The sequence below is a fragment of the Pteropus vampyrus genome, unplaced genomic scaffold, assembly GCF_000151845.1.
Source record: "Pteropus vampyrus isolate Shadow unplaced genomic scaffold, Pvam_2.0 Scaffold1, whole genome shotgun sequence".
NCBI lineage: Eukaryota > Metazoa > Chordata > Mammalia > Chiroptera > Pteropodidae > Pteropus > Pteropus vampyrus.
The window spans coordinates 5,348,054-5,364,503 of record NW_011888782.1 but is presented as its reverse complement, the minus strand read 5'-3'; the positions used below and the strand labels follow the sequence as shown (position 1 = coordinate 5,364,503).

The following is a 16,450-nucleotide window of genomic DNA, read 5'->3' as shown; positions in this document are numbered from 1 at the left end:
CTACATTTGGTTGTGCATATTTTCTCTCTCTGCCGTGTGCGTGTGTGTGTGTGTGTGTGTGTGTGTGTGTCTGTTCGATCTCCCAAGTTCTAGGTATAGTTTTCTTTGTTGTTTGTTTGCTATTTTGGTCAACTCAGAACACTTGTTAGTAGTTTTTAAATATATCAATTACTTTTTCCCTTATTTTCCATTTTTTTTTTTATGGAAAAATGGGGGTTTAGAAAATTGAATCATTCTTGAAAATGTAGAGAACTTTGAGGTGTTCTAAATTCTAATACTCTGTTAATGGTAATTATGAGATTTGCAGACATAGAATTAATATCACTGTAACAGTGGTGTGTATACCCAATAATAACCGGAAATTTCATGACAGCATAATATAGTTATAAAGATATAAGAAAGATGTAATTTCTGTTAGGTGTATCCACTATGTAAGTATCTACAAAAATGGGCAGTAGAGTAGAAATTAAAAAATAGACTGAGAAATATAGAAAATGGAAAGATTTGTAGAAGCATGAAGTAGAAATGATTAGTTCTACAGAGTGAGATGAGCAAAGTAATCAACATGTCGAGGTAAATTGTTAGGAATGATGGATGTAGCATCTGGTTAGGAGTGACTTGTGTAAAGCTGACAAATGTGATATGTGAATGTTAGCAAGTTGGAAACAAGTTGAGCATAGAGAGGTTAGCTTCTTAGTACCGAGTAAAGAGAAACATGTATGTTTTGCACTGGTTGGAAAAGACTTGTGTAAAGCTGACAAATGTGATATGTGAATGTTAGCAAGTTGGAAACAAGTTGAGCATAGAGAGGTTAGCTTCTTGTACTGAGTAAAGAGAAACATGTATGTTTTGCACTGGTTGGAAAAGATACAGCTCAGTTACAGATTTCTTTCTACTTAAAAGAAAATTATCAGCAAATTCCAAGTAAAATAAATTGATGCTTGAATCTTAACTACCTTTTATAAGTTGTAGGCCAAAATTTTTATGAAAAGCAATCATAAACATAATACGTGTTCATTGTAGAAAAATTAGAAAATAATGAAAAATATGGGGAAAGTGAAAGGTAGTTACAGTTCCCAAAGCCTAAAGCACTATTTTCATTTAGGTTAATTCCATTCTCTTGATTTCCATGTGGTCTCAGTCTCTCTGTCTAGATATAGACATATGATGTGCCTTTATGTTTGTATAAAAATACACTGTGTGTGTAAGTATATGTTTGCATGTATATATATTTATATAAAACAGATTACTTTATATGAGATATTTTATAGCCTGTTTTTTTTATTTAGTATTATGAACATTTTTCCACATCAGTAAAATTCTTAAAAGTGATATTAAGTGACTACATAACATTCTACTTGAGATTATCCTGAAATCTATTTAACCATCTGTTGTTAAACATTTAGTTGTTTTTTTCATATATGTGCACACAGGTACACATAAGCACACACATGTATATACATATAATTTATAGTGAACCACTCTAATGAAACATTTTGAGTACATTTTCTATTTTTTTGGAAGAGTTGGAAGCTCCATTGCAGTCTGCCTCATATTTTACCCTGTGAAATTCATTCTACCTGTCTTTCTTAATAAAAGGAACCCCAATTTTATTCCTGGGCATTATTACCAATGCTGGAGACTGCATTCCCTGCTCTTCCAAGTGGTAGTAAGATGTGGCCAAAGCACTAAGTTATGGTTTATAAACTGTAGGCTGAAATAGAGAGAAGGAGCAGGGTGGGGACCTTTCTTTCCCCATCCTTCTTTCTGATGCCTGTACTGTGGTTGTATTAGCTGGAGTTCCCATAGCCTTGGAGTATGAAGCAACTTTGAATAGAAACAGTATGTGGTGCAGCAAAAAAGTGGAAAGAATTTGGGTCCCTATATTGGAGCTGCCACATCAGCCTTTGTCTATTTCTGGACGTTTACGTGGGAGAAATTCTCCTCTTTGTTTCTTCCTCTCTTATTTAAGTCATTATATTATTAAAATTTTTTTGGGCTGAGGAAGGATCTGAGCTAATCCTCTCTGATTAGGGATACCATTGTTTGATGCTCTATGTAGTAAGGTGATAGGTCAAATGTAAGTAAACATGTATTGGGTCATGGTGGATTCTAGATCCATGTTCAAACCAAAATCTACTTTGAGACTGGAAAGAGATTAATTGGTATTAAAAGAAAAACACTTAAAAGGATACATAATTTCTAGAGCTCTTTGATAATTATATTGCTGAATTTTGTTCTCAGGCGCTTTTAATAATTATCACAAATATTATTTCAGAAAACACTTGATAGCTTTTAGGAAGAATCCCCCCAACCCCAACCACTGAAGATTATGTATTATATTTTATCAGAATAATCCCTTCAAGCCCTATGAATTTTTAATATTATTAAATATCTTGGCCAGTCACTTTGACAAGGTCAGCTCATAAATATGACTTTTAATGCTTTTGTATTAACTTTATTGGAAGAATTTTGATAAATGAAAAATTTAAAAACCCTTTTTTATAACTGTAGACTTTTTAGTATCAATTCTAAGAAAGTTATTCATAACTTGAAATAAGCAAAGGATATACATTTAAAAAATTATTAGACTTTTTTATGAGCAGTTTTAGGTTTACGAAAAAATGAACAGAAAGTACAAAGAATTTCTATATACTCAGTCTCTCAAGGATACACATTTTTATCAGTATTCCACTGAATATAATGTTATACACATAAAAAAAGACTTCACATCCCTAAACAAAGTATGCATTATTTTATAGTAAGAAAACTATACACTATTAACAGTCATTTTATTCTAATTCAGGGCTTTCCTTCTTCAGCACTATTAACATTTTAGGCCAGATAAATTTTTGCCATGGCAGGCTGTCCTGTGCATTGCAGGGTGTTGATCAGCAACCCTGATCTCTAACCACAAGGTGTCCCCAGTCATGACAACCAAAAATGTCTCCAGATACTGCCAAATAAATGTCTCTTGGGGGGCAAATCGCCCCAGTTGAGAACCATTGCTCTAATCAGTTTATGACATTTTATTGTTTGCTGTATTTTTTAGGTTGAGTTCAAATATAAGGGGTCTGTAGTTCAACAAACCTTCACATGGAATTTGTATAGACAAAGGTAGACTCTTCCTTGCTGCTTGAGGATTTTAGGCAATATGCAGTCTTACTGAGCCTCAGTTTTCTTGACCGTAAAATAAGTAAAAATTACCTAACTTGAAAGGTTGTTTTGAGAATTCATTGAGATAAATTATATAAAATACTTTGATTAATTTTAGTTTCCTTCTCTTTAAATGTTGTGCTATGTTGTTTGGCTTTATTTCTTTAAATGTGTGAAAAACCCATTTTACAAGATTCTTATTTCTGTGGAATAGGCTATCATAGTTAGGGTCTACTGTTTGTGAATTTCAAGAGTACTATATATACTGTGGGTGGTTAAAAACTTTAAATAAATGTTCAGTGAAGACTGATTTATGAGGTCAGTTGTGTTTTGACTCTTTGTGGTGCTCCAATTAGAGTGTCACTATATTCATATTATAACAGTTAAGTGATCTCATGTGTTCTTTCAAGGACTTTGAGCTTCTCAAATTGAGGCTAGTATTAGATGTCAGCCAATCACTTTGTCCTTCGAAGTTTTTGTCTTATATGTCTGAAATCCCGCCAATTTTAACAGCTTGTGTGTCAGCTCCAATAGATGAAGCTGGCCTCTGTCAGCTAGTACTTAATCCTTTAAAGACTTCAAAAAAATTGATATAGTTTTCAGCTAATAATGTCTATATCCCATTGCTAATTTGTAGAATTATAAAATATTATTCACTAGTGAATGAAATGCCATCTGTAATAATTAAGGTTATTCTTACTGTTCTACCACTGCAGAAAATTTCCAAAGACTTGGTGAAGAAAGACTTTGTTAATGAAGAAGATTTTTCTGATAGGAAAAAATCAGACAGGCTGTAGCACTATTATACTGTAAGTATTATTTTGAAAAATAAGTGTAAAGAATATTTAAATGTCCAGTTGTTTGGGAGAAAATGTGTTAGGCAAAGATATTATATGTAAAATATAGAGGAGGATATGTTATAATCATGTTAATAATTTATAAGAAGTAATCCTATGCAGTCTTTCAAAAATTGAAATGTGTTTTTATGTATTGAGATGAGGATTTTACCAATAGCCTTGAAAAATATTTCTAATTCTAACAAGGATTGATCTAGTTTATATACATTTGCTTATTTAAAACTATCAGAATCCAGGAAAATCATTGTAGTGTTGTAGGTTTGTGATTTGTTTGGGTGACTTATTGTTTAGGTTATTTTGCAGAATTATTTATTTGCTGATTTATTTATGTATTTCATTATTTATTTATTTGATTATTTAGTAAATTATTTATCTGATGAATTATTAATACATCTTCATGACATGCTTTAAATTATTTATAACTTAATTTTGAGTTTATTGCTTTTAGACGCTGCATTGTTACTGACTAGTTTTGATTTTTTTCTTTGTGGTTCTTTAAAATTAAAGTATTAGCTCTAAGGCAAAACTATATTCATTGCAATGCCCATGGATTTTTTAAAGTAATTTATGGTAGAGATAAAATTTCAGTTATGCTTTGTTTAGCTCCAGATTTACCTGTTTAGGGTTATCGATGATAGAATGTTTGTGTGTTGTGTGCATACTCATCTGAAAGTCACAAATTAATAATACAGCCTATCATCACTAAATTGAGATTGAACATCTAAACCTCGGTCCACATTACCCTTTCTACCTCTAAAGGACAGGTCTGTATTTCTGACTTGCTTTAGAATAAATAATTGAGTCTTAGTTATTGTATTTTAGTGGCAAATCTGTTTTACTACTGGAATCTTTTTGGGAAGTTCAGAGAAATTAAGTCCAACTTATATTTGGATCTCTGAAATATAAATTTGACTGATGTCATCTTTGTTTTTTTAAATCCCCATTAATGTGTATTTGGAAAATAGCATGACGTTTATGTAGATTTTTATGCTGGTCATAGTTGACATGTTTATTCCATATCATATCTCTTATGGAATGTTTCGTACCACTTTATTTTAATGAACTAAAATGGACATGGGTCTTTATAAATGCAAGCTATAGTTTCTCTGACTTTAGCTAATAATTCTCTTAAGTAAATTTCTATTTTTAACCAAATAAGGTATATCTTCTTTCTACTGACTCTGTTTAACAAGAGAGTGTAGTTATTAGGGCTCACTCATTGAATGGGTTTAATGAATAGTTTAAAATAGTTGTTTGGTTAAAAGAGTGTCATACACAACATGGTCTTTCTTTATGTTTGTGTGCAGTAAATTACTGCATAGTTTATAGTTTTAAGATTTCAGAGAAAAGCAGCATTGTACATTTCAAGTTAGTGAAAATGACTTCTGTAGATAGGTTGTAAATTATGCATATTTATACCCAAATTTCTTATTTTGAAATATTAACTATATGAACATTTGATTAGAATATTGCTTTAGTATATTCATATACTTGCCTTAAAGAAAGGGGTTTTATTTGATTTTATACTTGATTTTAAAAATGTTTGTATTGTACATATCTGTGACTTTTTTGTAATGGAGATGAATAACACAGATACTGTGAGGTATGGAGTTTTATTTTAAAATGTGCTTCAGTATGCCAGTGTGGCTGTTTTAGAAGAAAAAAGCTTCCTTTTCCAGTGTCGAATAAGATCTGCTGTATTGGTTGTCACTATACTATACCCAGCCCACATTATTAACATGTATTCGTGGACTATGACCTGCATCATCGAAGTGATCTTTCATTAGAAGACACACATATGTGTGCACACACATATGCACATACATATGAAATATTATCCTATCATCAAATTTTTTAGAACTCGTAATTTTTTAGAACTCATTTTTGAAAAGAGGCATTAACGGAGACTATTGTAATAATAGCATTTATTGAGTACTTATGTGCAAACAGTGCTCATATCTTTTAATGGATTTTTATTCTTCACAGTGAGATAAGTACAGTTATTATCTTCATTTTACAAATGAGGAAACAGAGACTTAGAGATGTTAAGTAACTTGCTCATTGCGACACAGCTAGTTAGTAAATGATGACACTAGGATTAGGACTTATTTAGTCTGACTCTTAAGAGTCTTACGATTTTGTATGTGCAGTTGGTATAATGTATTTTTTCCCTAGAGCTGTTTCATTAAAAAAAATTTATTAGAGAATGTAATTATTTATCTCTGATTGGTTTAACTTGCTAACTGTTTTCACTTTGCATAACACTTGGTCATCTTTTTTAAACAGTCGGCAGGATTTGAGCTTCTTGAATTTTCTGATTTGATTCTTCTTGTAATGCTATATAGTAGACTAGAATTACATACTGAAGAAGAATTTGTGCCTCAGAGAAATTGTAGGTTTGCCTGGTAGATGTCTAATACAGATCAGATCTTTTGTCTTTTAAGCCCAAGGCTATTTCCAGGGCTCTGTTAAGTCAAGTTGATTTTCTTATAAAAGTAATGATGTTTGCAGGGTTAGATATATACATATTGTTAAAAAGAATGATTAAATATCTGATGCCTAAGGTTTTATAGATGTGATCACAAATGTACTATTAAATTAACTCTAAATATAGTGTTTAATACACAGTTAAGTGTTTTAATATGTGCATAAGAAAGGGCAAGAAAGTAACCAATTGTAATTTTAAACACTTACATGTAATTATTTAAAAGATTCTGGGGAACCTCAGAGAGTAAGGAAAAACATTGTGAATTTGGTGTGAGACTAAGAGATAAGGATCTTTCCAGCCCCATTTTTTTACCTGCAGATAAAGGGAAGCCTCCATCCTGAGTCTGAAACACACAAAGGAATCAGAAAACAGATGAGTTAGAGTTAGACAGCAGCAAAGTTTGGATGATGTTGGTATGAGTGCTGTAAGTAACTGCATCTGTATGAGCAGCAGGGTACTATGTAAATCCCACAAAGTTTTAAGTTAGATTTTTCAAGTAAAGAATTAATATTACATTATAAAATTCTCCAAACTTGTGATTTAAGTAATATGAATACTGTAATAGCTAGATGAACATATAATTTACCGTCCAATTCAGGACAGTTTTGAGAATGAAAGGATATACTGTAATATGCCAACACAGTAGGTGCAAACTGGGACCATCTTGGGAAAATTGAGACCTATGGTCACCCTAGTAATGTCTCAAATTCCTATTGTGTAATTCCTAATAGTCTTATATATGTAAGAGAAATCTGAATTTATATGCAGTATCTTCAAAATGTTTTATATTATGATAAAACTAATTTCAATCATGGCCACTATTTATGTGATATATTAGCTGACCAAGGCAGTTTGTGGCTATGACTTTTATAAAGCATGATTCTGATGTTTAACAGATTTTGAAATCTATTTTTAAAATAAAAATAAAGAGATATTACTATTAGGAAGAGATAAGTATGGCAAAGTTGGTTATAGTATAGTGGGTAGTTCTAAAGTTTTTCTTCATATAAGATTTTTTAAGTGCTTGTTTTGCCTTGTAAATCTAATTGATGGCATATTTGACATAATACTGAAAACTAATCCTACTATACCATAATCCTACTATAACATAAAGTTATAATTTTATGTTGGATGATCCAGTGGTCTTTTTTTTTTTTTTTTCTTAAAAAAAATGTTATATGTTATAGATAATGATAAGTTGGCAGTTTCGCCAAAACATTTTGAAAACAACTGTTTTTCCTTGGTGAAATTTTGTTTGGGAAAATGAGAATCTCTAGAAGTGAGTTGCTTAAAAGTTTGGTGGTTTTTGTGTAGTTTTATTTTTTATTCCCTCTTGACACATACTTATCTAATGTGGCATATTGCATTATTAGTCATAATTAGATTATTAAATTTAATGTGCATTTGGAGTATAGATGACTTGTTAAGTTGGACCAGGAAGCCACACAGGCATATTTTTATTTGAATCTACATTAAAAAGAAAAATTCACATGCAGTCATTCTTACTTATTCACATGTGTGATATCAGAACTCCTTTTTTTTAGAAAGGCCTACCTAGTAACAAAAGTGAGAGTTTCCGCATATTCTGCCTGGAGTTTGTCACAGTGAGAAGCACTTTGTGAAATACTACTACAGTTGTAAGAGCAATAATGTACTTATGTTGGCTCTGAAAGTAGCTCCTTTATAATTATGACAAGTAAAAGTACAGCCAAAGGTCACATTAAATACAAGATTTCTTTCACACCTCATCCATTTTGTGGATAGCATGTGAAGTAATTTGGGTCCCTGCACTGATATTTTAAGAGAGCAACCCAAGGTTGTTCTCGTGGAAGTGTTTCAAATATCTTTCCTCCTGTCTCCCATGTGGTTGCAAAATGTGGCACAAATGTGTATTTGAATACTGGACTAATTAAATAGAACCTTATTAAAGTTAGAGTTTGCAAAATAAAAAGGAACTTTTGTAGAGCACTAAATAATGCTGACATATAAATGTCCTTAATAGTACAGAATATTATAGTGACTAAAAGCAGTATCTTAGAATTGACTACCTTAGTATTGATACTGTTTGCTGAAATGGTCAACACCAAACGACATTGCAACAATAACAAAAGCAAAATAAAATTGCACGAATGAAATTGTAAGTTATGGCATGCCTTTACATACATAATCTGTTGATCAGATTCTATTTTTGACTTCAATTTGGTTAAGTAAAAGTTGGAATATTAAAAAGGTCATGTATAGAAAAGCTTCTATTAAAAAACTAATATAAAGAGAATGTACATATGTTCCAGAGTGGTTATCAATTTCCTTTAAGTCATCCTTAGTACACAATACCAAAAAATAGAGACTGAAGAAGGTTTGGAAGAGGATAAACTTGGCAAGTTATAATTTTTAGCATAATTGATAAAGCATTTATGTTTTTCAAAATTTTATTAAATTTATTGGAGTGATATTGGTTAAAAAGATTATAAATTTTAAGTATACAATTCTATAATACGTCATCTGTATATTGCATTGTATGTTCACCACCCAAAGTCAGATCTCCTTGCATCACCATATATTTGTCCCCCTTTACTTTTTTCTACCTCCCCTCTATTCCCCTTTCCCTCGGGTAACTACCGTGCTGCTGTCTATGTCTGTGAGATTTTGTTTGTCTTGTTTGTTCATTTGTTGCTTTTGGTTTTATATCCCACATATAAGTGAAATCATTTTGTTCTTGACTTTTTCTTTCTGAGCTGTTTTGCTTAGCATGATATTCTCAAGATCTATCCATGTGTCGTATATAGCAATATTTCATCTTTCTTTGTGGCCATGTAGTATTCCACTGCATATACGTACCATGTCTTTATTCAGTCACCTATCAAAAGACACTTCGATTATTTCCATGTCTTGGCCACCGTGAATCATGGTGCAGTGAACATAGGAGTACATACAACTTTATGAATAAATGTTTTCAAATTTTTCAGGTTGATACCCAGAAGAGGGATTGCTGGGTCATATGGTAAATATACTCTTAACTCTTTGAGAAACCTCCATACACTTTTCCATAGTGGCAGTACCAAATTACAATTCTACCAACAGTGTATGAGGATTCCTTTCCCCCCACAACCTCGCCAATGTTTGTTATTAATAATTGCCACTATAACAGGTGTGAGTTAGTATCTCATTGTAGTTTTGATTTGCCTTTCCCTAACAGCTAGTGAAATTGAGCATCTTTTCATATATCTGTTGGCCATTGAATGTCTTCTTAGGAGAAGTATCTGTTCAGGTCCTCTGCCCATTTTTAATTGGATTGTTTGTGTTTTTGTTGTTGTGTTGTGTGAGTTCTTTCTATATTTTGGATATTAGCCCCTTATCAGAGGTGTTGTTTGCAGGTGTCTCCTCCCATTCCATTGGTTGCCATTTTGTTTTGTTGATGGTTTCTTTGCTGAGCAGAAACTTTTTGATATCTTTGTTTATCCAACACTTTTTTTCTTGTTGTTTTCCTCACCATTACATGCTTCTTTTTATAAAACTTCTGATTTCTTTGATATTTTATAAATGAAAATTAACTGCATATGAAGTATGCATAATAATGGGATTGAAAGATGAGATTTTGTACATAAGGCACCGAAATGGAATGGGCGCAGTTTTTCACTTAAAATATGAAAAATAACTAACAGTGACTAATCAATTTTTGTGGGGGCCTTGAAATTAATAACTGTTATAATCATTGACAACCATTTTGAACTGTTGCTCATACCATAATCATTTTCTTGCTTCATAGAAACCATATTGTTACTTTTTTTTATTGATTTCTTAAATGAAACCTAAGTATAAAATAACCCAATTAAACTATGTCGTGACTGGAAACCTGTGTTTAAGTGTGTTTTTGCATAGATACACTGTTTTGTTTATCTTCAAAGTAACACTGTGTATAACACATGAAAGCATAACTTTAGAGGTGAATGTATAAAAGTTTGGCAGTCATTTGATACTGGTTCACTGTAGAGACTGTCATCTGAAGACTAACAGCCATTGTAATGGGAGTTCCCTTCAATCTCACAAGCATCTTCCCCAGACAAAGAAGACTTGCTTCCAATTGCTTCCTCTGCTTTATTTTCTGTGGTTACTATTTCTCTAGCTGCTACTGCCATTTTCATTCAGTTATGCTCTATTGTGTTCATATAATCTAGAAGAAGGTCGAAGAGTTGATATCCTCAGAGGATGGATAGTTTTGCTCTGTTCTGTATCTGTGGATCTCAACTCATTGTCTTTTTTTCTGATTTAACTTCCTCATGTGGAAATTAAACAAAAACAAAAATAAAAACTTTATTTTACACTCAGACTAGATTAGTAGTTTGTTTGGATATAGAATTCTAGGTTGCAGATCATTTTCTTTTAGAATTTTGAAGGCTTTGTTTCACAGCATTCAGCATTGCTACCAAGAAGTCCATTGCCTTTATTTTTTTCCCCCTCCACATTGTCTTCTTCTGTGCATAATATGTTTTTACCATTCTGGAAGCTTTCAGAATCTTTGTAATTTTATGATGCTGTTTCTTAGAATGGATTTTATTCATACTTATAACTGGGTCTTCGGAGGACCCTTTCATTCTGGAAGCAATTGTCCTTCAGTTTAGGGAAGTTACCTTGAATTATTTCCTTCCCTCTGCTTGTTTGTTCATTAAGTTTGTTTTTCCAGTTCTCTTAGTTGGAGATTCCCTACCAGGGTGCCGGGTGGGATGTGTGATGTGTTGCTGGACTGTGGGCAAAATGGTTTGCTTCTCCTCAGTGACTTTTATGAAGAGTTCTCTTATAATTTACTTCCTTAGATATGTAATTTCTCTATTTTCCAAAAATTTGTCATCTCTTTGGGGTTTTGGGAGGGAGAGGAAGTAAGCCCATGTGGTTCATTTTTGTTGACTCAAACTTGTAGTGAGGTTCACTCCTTATCCTTTTTCCTGGCTGACTCATTCTGCAAGATGCAGCTCTTGAAAACTTTCCTTGATTTCTCAGTGATATCATCTTACCTTCTACAAATCTTTGTAGAACACTTATTGCACCATGTTGTAATTATTAGTTTATTATTTATTTTTGTGATAAAAACAGGAATTGACTGATTTTTACCAATGTCTGTTCAAAATATAGTATTTCTTGAATGAAAACATAAACAGAATACAGAAGTAAGGTACATAGTAGGTAGCAACAGTCTAGTTTTGTCAAAAGAGTTGTCATTATTTCTTCTTTTAATCCTTTTAAATTAATGTTTGATAGATAAAAAGTAAAGCCTAATGGAGATATACTTCTTTTAATAAAAAATTAATACTATGATTGTCTTATGGTCATCAAAGAAATTTCTTTATATTGAAGCTAAATTACAAAGTAGTCATGAGCATTTCAATGTAAAGGAACATCTTTCTTAATGCATTTTATTAGGAATTAAGCTACAAGATATTAAAAAAGATGACTAGTGAATAGTTTTATGTATCAAGGAGAGTACAACAAAATTCTAGAAAAGAGGCAAGAATGGAGAGAAAGTCTTGTCTTATTTGGTTAGCATAACATTCCAATAATTCCAAATAGTGAAACTGAAAATCATAAGAAAACAAGATATATTTGTTTTCTGAAAACTTGCGATATAAACAGACATAAGGAGAACATCCAAAGTAGCACAAGATTTTGTTAAAAGATCTTTGGCATTCTCTCGAGTTTGTTTCACCATTAGAATTACCTGTTGTCTATTTCTGGGAAGTTTTCCTTTGATCATTTGTCGTTTTGTTTTATTAATTTTTCACTTGAATAGTAGGAAATAAAATTGTTTTAATTAAACTATTTGACTCATGACTTATGTTTATAAAAGTCATATTTTAGGCATGATATATATAAAGCAATACAGAGCAATAACTTGATGAACTTACTTAAGTGTTCTAATTTTATTTTTGATATTTATTTCTCATTTTAGCCCATAGACCCAGTATCTTTAGAGTCCGGTCATTTTTATCTTTGAGTTTGCTTGCTAATTAGAAATGTTCTTAAAATTACAAAGAATTAATTTTGGGATATTGCATTTTTCTCCTATTCATAAATATATGCGTGTATGTATATATACACCGATATATACCATTATAATGTTTTTATAAAATCATTTGTTTCAAAAATTAAGGATTTTTCATCAGAAAAGTAGGTGATGATTTTTTCTGTATTGTAATATTTTGTTCATAAATTATGGTTTGAATTCTTTGTTTTATGCCCATGTAATTTTATTTAAATTCAACGTTCATATTTTTTCAGGAGTTGCTTAAGGATAAAATTAGATATACTGTTTTTTTTTTCCATTCATGTTAACTTATTTTTCCCTATCTTGAGACCCTGTAATTTGCTTGCAGTTTCATTAAAATATTTTCTGGAGTATACCCAGTTCACACCTACACCATCTCTATCAACTCCATCATCCATACTTCCTCCATCTTCTTTCATTTTTGTATCCCACTTCATATATAACGTTATACTGAATCTAGTACCTGCAAAAAACTTCCTGAAGAACTCAAACCAAGTGTAGAAAGGTCCTATGGAGAAAAATATAGTTAATGATATTGTATAATATCGATATTTAAAATATCGTCTAGCAAGCTAGAAGTGTTTAACAGATGTGATTCCTTCATTGTTTCAAATTTATGCCAATCAGAGTTGATAGGATTTGATTACATTCTAGTAGATTTATGAGATAAATTACAATATTGCATGACACGCTTCAGATAGAAAACATCAATATAAGTTGAATGTGATTTCTTGTTTAAGATAACAAGCCAGCAATTCTTTAAATCAAATGGTTTGAGAGAATATCAGTTTTTGTGAAAATTAATAAATTGATAGTTTTTTTTCATGGTGACAAAAAGTATATTAAATTTTTGTTTTAGTGTACATATGTAATTATAAATGAGAGGGACCTTGTTTTTATTTAGCTATAGATGATCTCTCAAATGTCCAAAGAAATGGGGCTGAACTTAGAAGAAACTTGACTTAAGAAAACTTTAATTAAAAAATTGTTATCGTGGTACTCAATTCTTTAGAGTAAGGTTTCATTAGATATGTCTAGAGGCTCACTAGGAATTTTTACTTTTAACAACCAGAAGTTTAAAACCTCACATGAACAAAGAAAATGAAAAAGAACGTGTTGACTAATGAAGTGACAGGTTCCCCCAGAGCAGTTAGAGCCAAAGAATGGGAGTCAGATTCTCAAGACTGTTTGTTCTAAAACAAGTGATAGAACCAGTTATTTAAAAGGCCCTGCTAAGAATGTTTTAACTTCATTTAGGAGGCCTACATGTTGCCATCCCTTAGTTCAATTTTGAGATAAAAGCATGAAACCTCTTGAGAACTTAATTTGAAATTGTTACCAAGTCAAATCATTTGTAGAAAGAGAGTGAAATTTCATTTCTTAGGTTGAAATTAAAAAATTTTCAGAATATGGAGACTAGCCGAACCAATGATTTTTAAGAAGGTAGATTCTCATGTTTCAGGTAAGGATATTGTCAAATCTTTTAAATTTTTTCAGAAGAAAATTATTTAAATCATGGCTTAGATTTAAAATATTTAAGAAATTTTCAAATATTCACAAAAGTACAGAGGATAAATAGGACAGGTAACCCTGTATTTACTATGCAGAATTAGTATGTTAACATTTGTCATATATAAATATATATATATGTATATATATGTGTGTGTGTGTATGTATGTATATATATAATATATATATATGTTATATATATATTTAAACCATTTTAAATTCCTTCCTTTTCCAGAGATAACCACCGTCTTGAACATGGTTTATATCCTTCATGTCCATGTTTTTAGACTTACTATATTTATGTGTTTATTAACATTGAGTGTTCTTACTAAAATATTTTATTAGTCTTTATGCATGCAGTTGGCTTTTTTATTTTTACCCAACATTGTTTTTGAGCTGTTCCTTCTGTTTTTATATCTGGAATTGATTTTAAAACTGTTCTCTAATATTACATGAAAGGACAACATCAGTACCACAATGTGTGTATCTTTAGATGGACATTTAAGGGTCACAGACTTCTTCCACACATATTCATGTGGCTTTGCTGGGCTCCTTGTTTACAGCACATGAGACGAGCTGCCCTCAACTCTTACAGTGTTGTATCCAGGTTCTGGCATTAGGCATTCTAAGGTAATTTGGTGCCCTTAGAGCTATGCATGCTTTCTTTAAACAGTTTTTCTGTCCTTAAAAGCCAATCACAAAAAAGTCTGCAGACAGCCTTGTCATGCTGCTCTTTTTTAAGAAATTCTTCCCACCTTCCCCACCCTCCCAGTGATAAAATCTCCATAAAATATTTTCTTTTTTGTGTTTGTTTGAAAAAGATGCCTCTTGTTATGTTTTACAGTCTTTATTTTTTTATTTTATTTTAGTCTGTGGGAGGTTAGGATATTTGCTATTTGGGGGTTTATTTTGCCATAGCTACAGGTGTACTGGGTCTGTGCATATATAAGGCATTGTTTTGCTTAATGTGAACAATATGATTTAGTGCCCAGGTGGTTATATAACTGTTTCAGGAAATAACAGTGAAATATTGAGTATTGAGAATTACACACTCTTATTTGTGAACATTGGAATTTTTTCGAGATTATTTGAAAATTTTATAATCTAAATTACATTCTTTGGGTTCAAATTTATATATAATTTTTATTAGTCAGTCAGGCTTTTATTTTAATGTATTTTATATATTGGTAGAAGTCATATATTTAAAAGTACACTTAAACATATATTATACACTTAAGATTTGGATTATGATGAACTCTCAAACCATTGAAGAGAAAGCTATCAACTTATGAAATTCCTTGACTGTGTGCCCAACAGCTTGAAGCTGCCTCACAAATTGCCAAATTTTAGAGTATTAATGTTATTAACTCTTTCTTGAAATACCCTTGGAAGTATTTATTCTTTAAACAAAAAAAGATTAAAGAAATTGGTAGATCTGGAGCATTTCTTGTGTATCAGGAGTTTCAGAAAGCTGAAAAATGTTTATGGTGTGTAATAAACAGATGCTGCTCTAACAATGCAATACATTATGTACCAAAAATGATCTCAGTTTTAATCATAGATGCTGATTTAATGAGACAAAACTAGCTTACATCAAAAATGGATTTAAGATGTGATTTTTTACTTTCTACGTATTTTTTCTACATAATTAATAGATATACCTTTTAACATCATTGTCAAAATTTTTTGGAGTTTTTAATTCTTTGATTTTTACATACTTTTTTTTTTTGAATTCCCAGGAGTATGTTGCTATCTTATAAACCCATTCAAAATAATCACTAAAATATTTTAAAGACAATGCCTCATCTTGTTCCGTATTGTCTATTTTGCATGAAAAAAATCCTATCTGTTCATCTTTAAAGATCCTACTTTTTATTTTATTTTATTGTATTTTACTTTACTTTATTTTATTTTATTTCATTTTACTTTTTTTTGAGAGAGGAATGTTTATTTTTTATAACTTATGGGAAAGTTTTAGGTGAGACTGTCAGTTTAGTCAATAAGTTGACCCTTGTGAGAAGGTGACGCTTGGGGCTTAGTCTCCTTCACACAGTGTGCTTAGGTTGCCCCTTAGGTTTGCGGCTGCAGTGGCCCGGGGACCTTTCCTCATCCCCCAAGCTCTTCGCCAGGCTCTACTTTCATTTCCTCTTCACTTGATTTTATCCCCTCACACTTGACTTCAGTTGCTCACTTCAAGCCCTTAAATTCTTCTACATCTGGATCATACATCTTGATTGACACATTTGCCTTTATACATGGTCAAATAATCCTATATTTGGAAAAATATTCCTATTGTGTGCTTTATTTCACTGAACGTTGCAGTGTTAAATGTAGTTTGGATGCATAGGAAAGAATTAATGATTGGAAGATACAGAGTTGGTAAATTATTTATTCTGGCCCCGA

The 16,450-nt window shown here is 31.5% G+C and overlaps 1 long non-coding RNA gene across 1 annotated transcript in view; it reads left to right on the top strand.

Moving 5' to 3' along the window:
* LOC105288888 overlaps positions 1 to 16,450 on the top strand; it is a 110,480-nt gene that overhangs the window by 31,169 nt on the left and 62,861 nt on the right. Inside the window, exon 2 of the long non-coding RNA XR_895632.2 lies at positions 3,873 to 3,965. This is a non-coding gene — a long non-coding RNA (uncharacterized LOC105288888). The remainder of the gene's footprint in view (positions 1 to 3,872; positions 3,966 to 16,450) is intronic.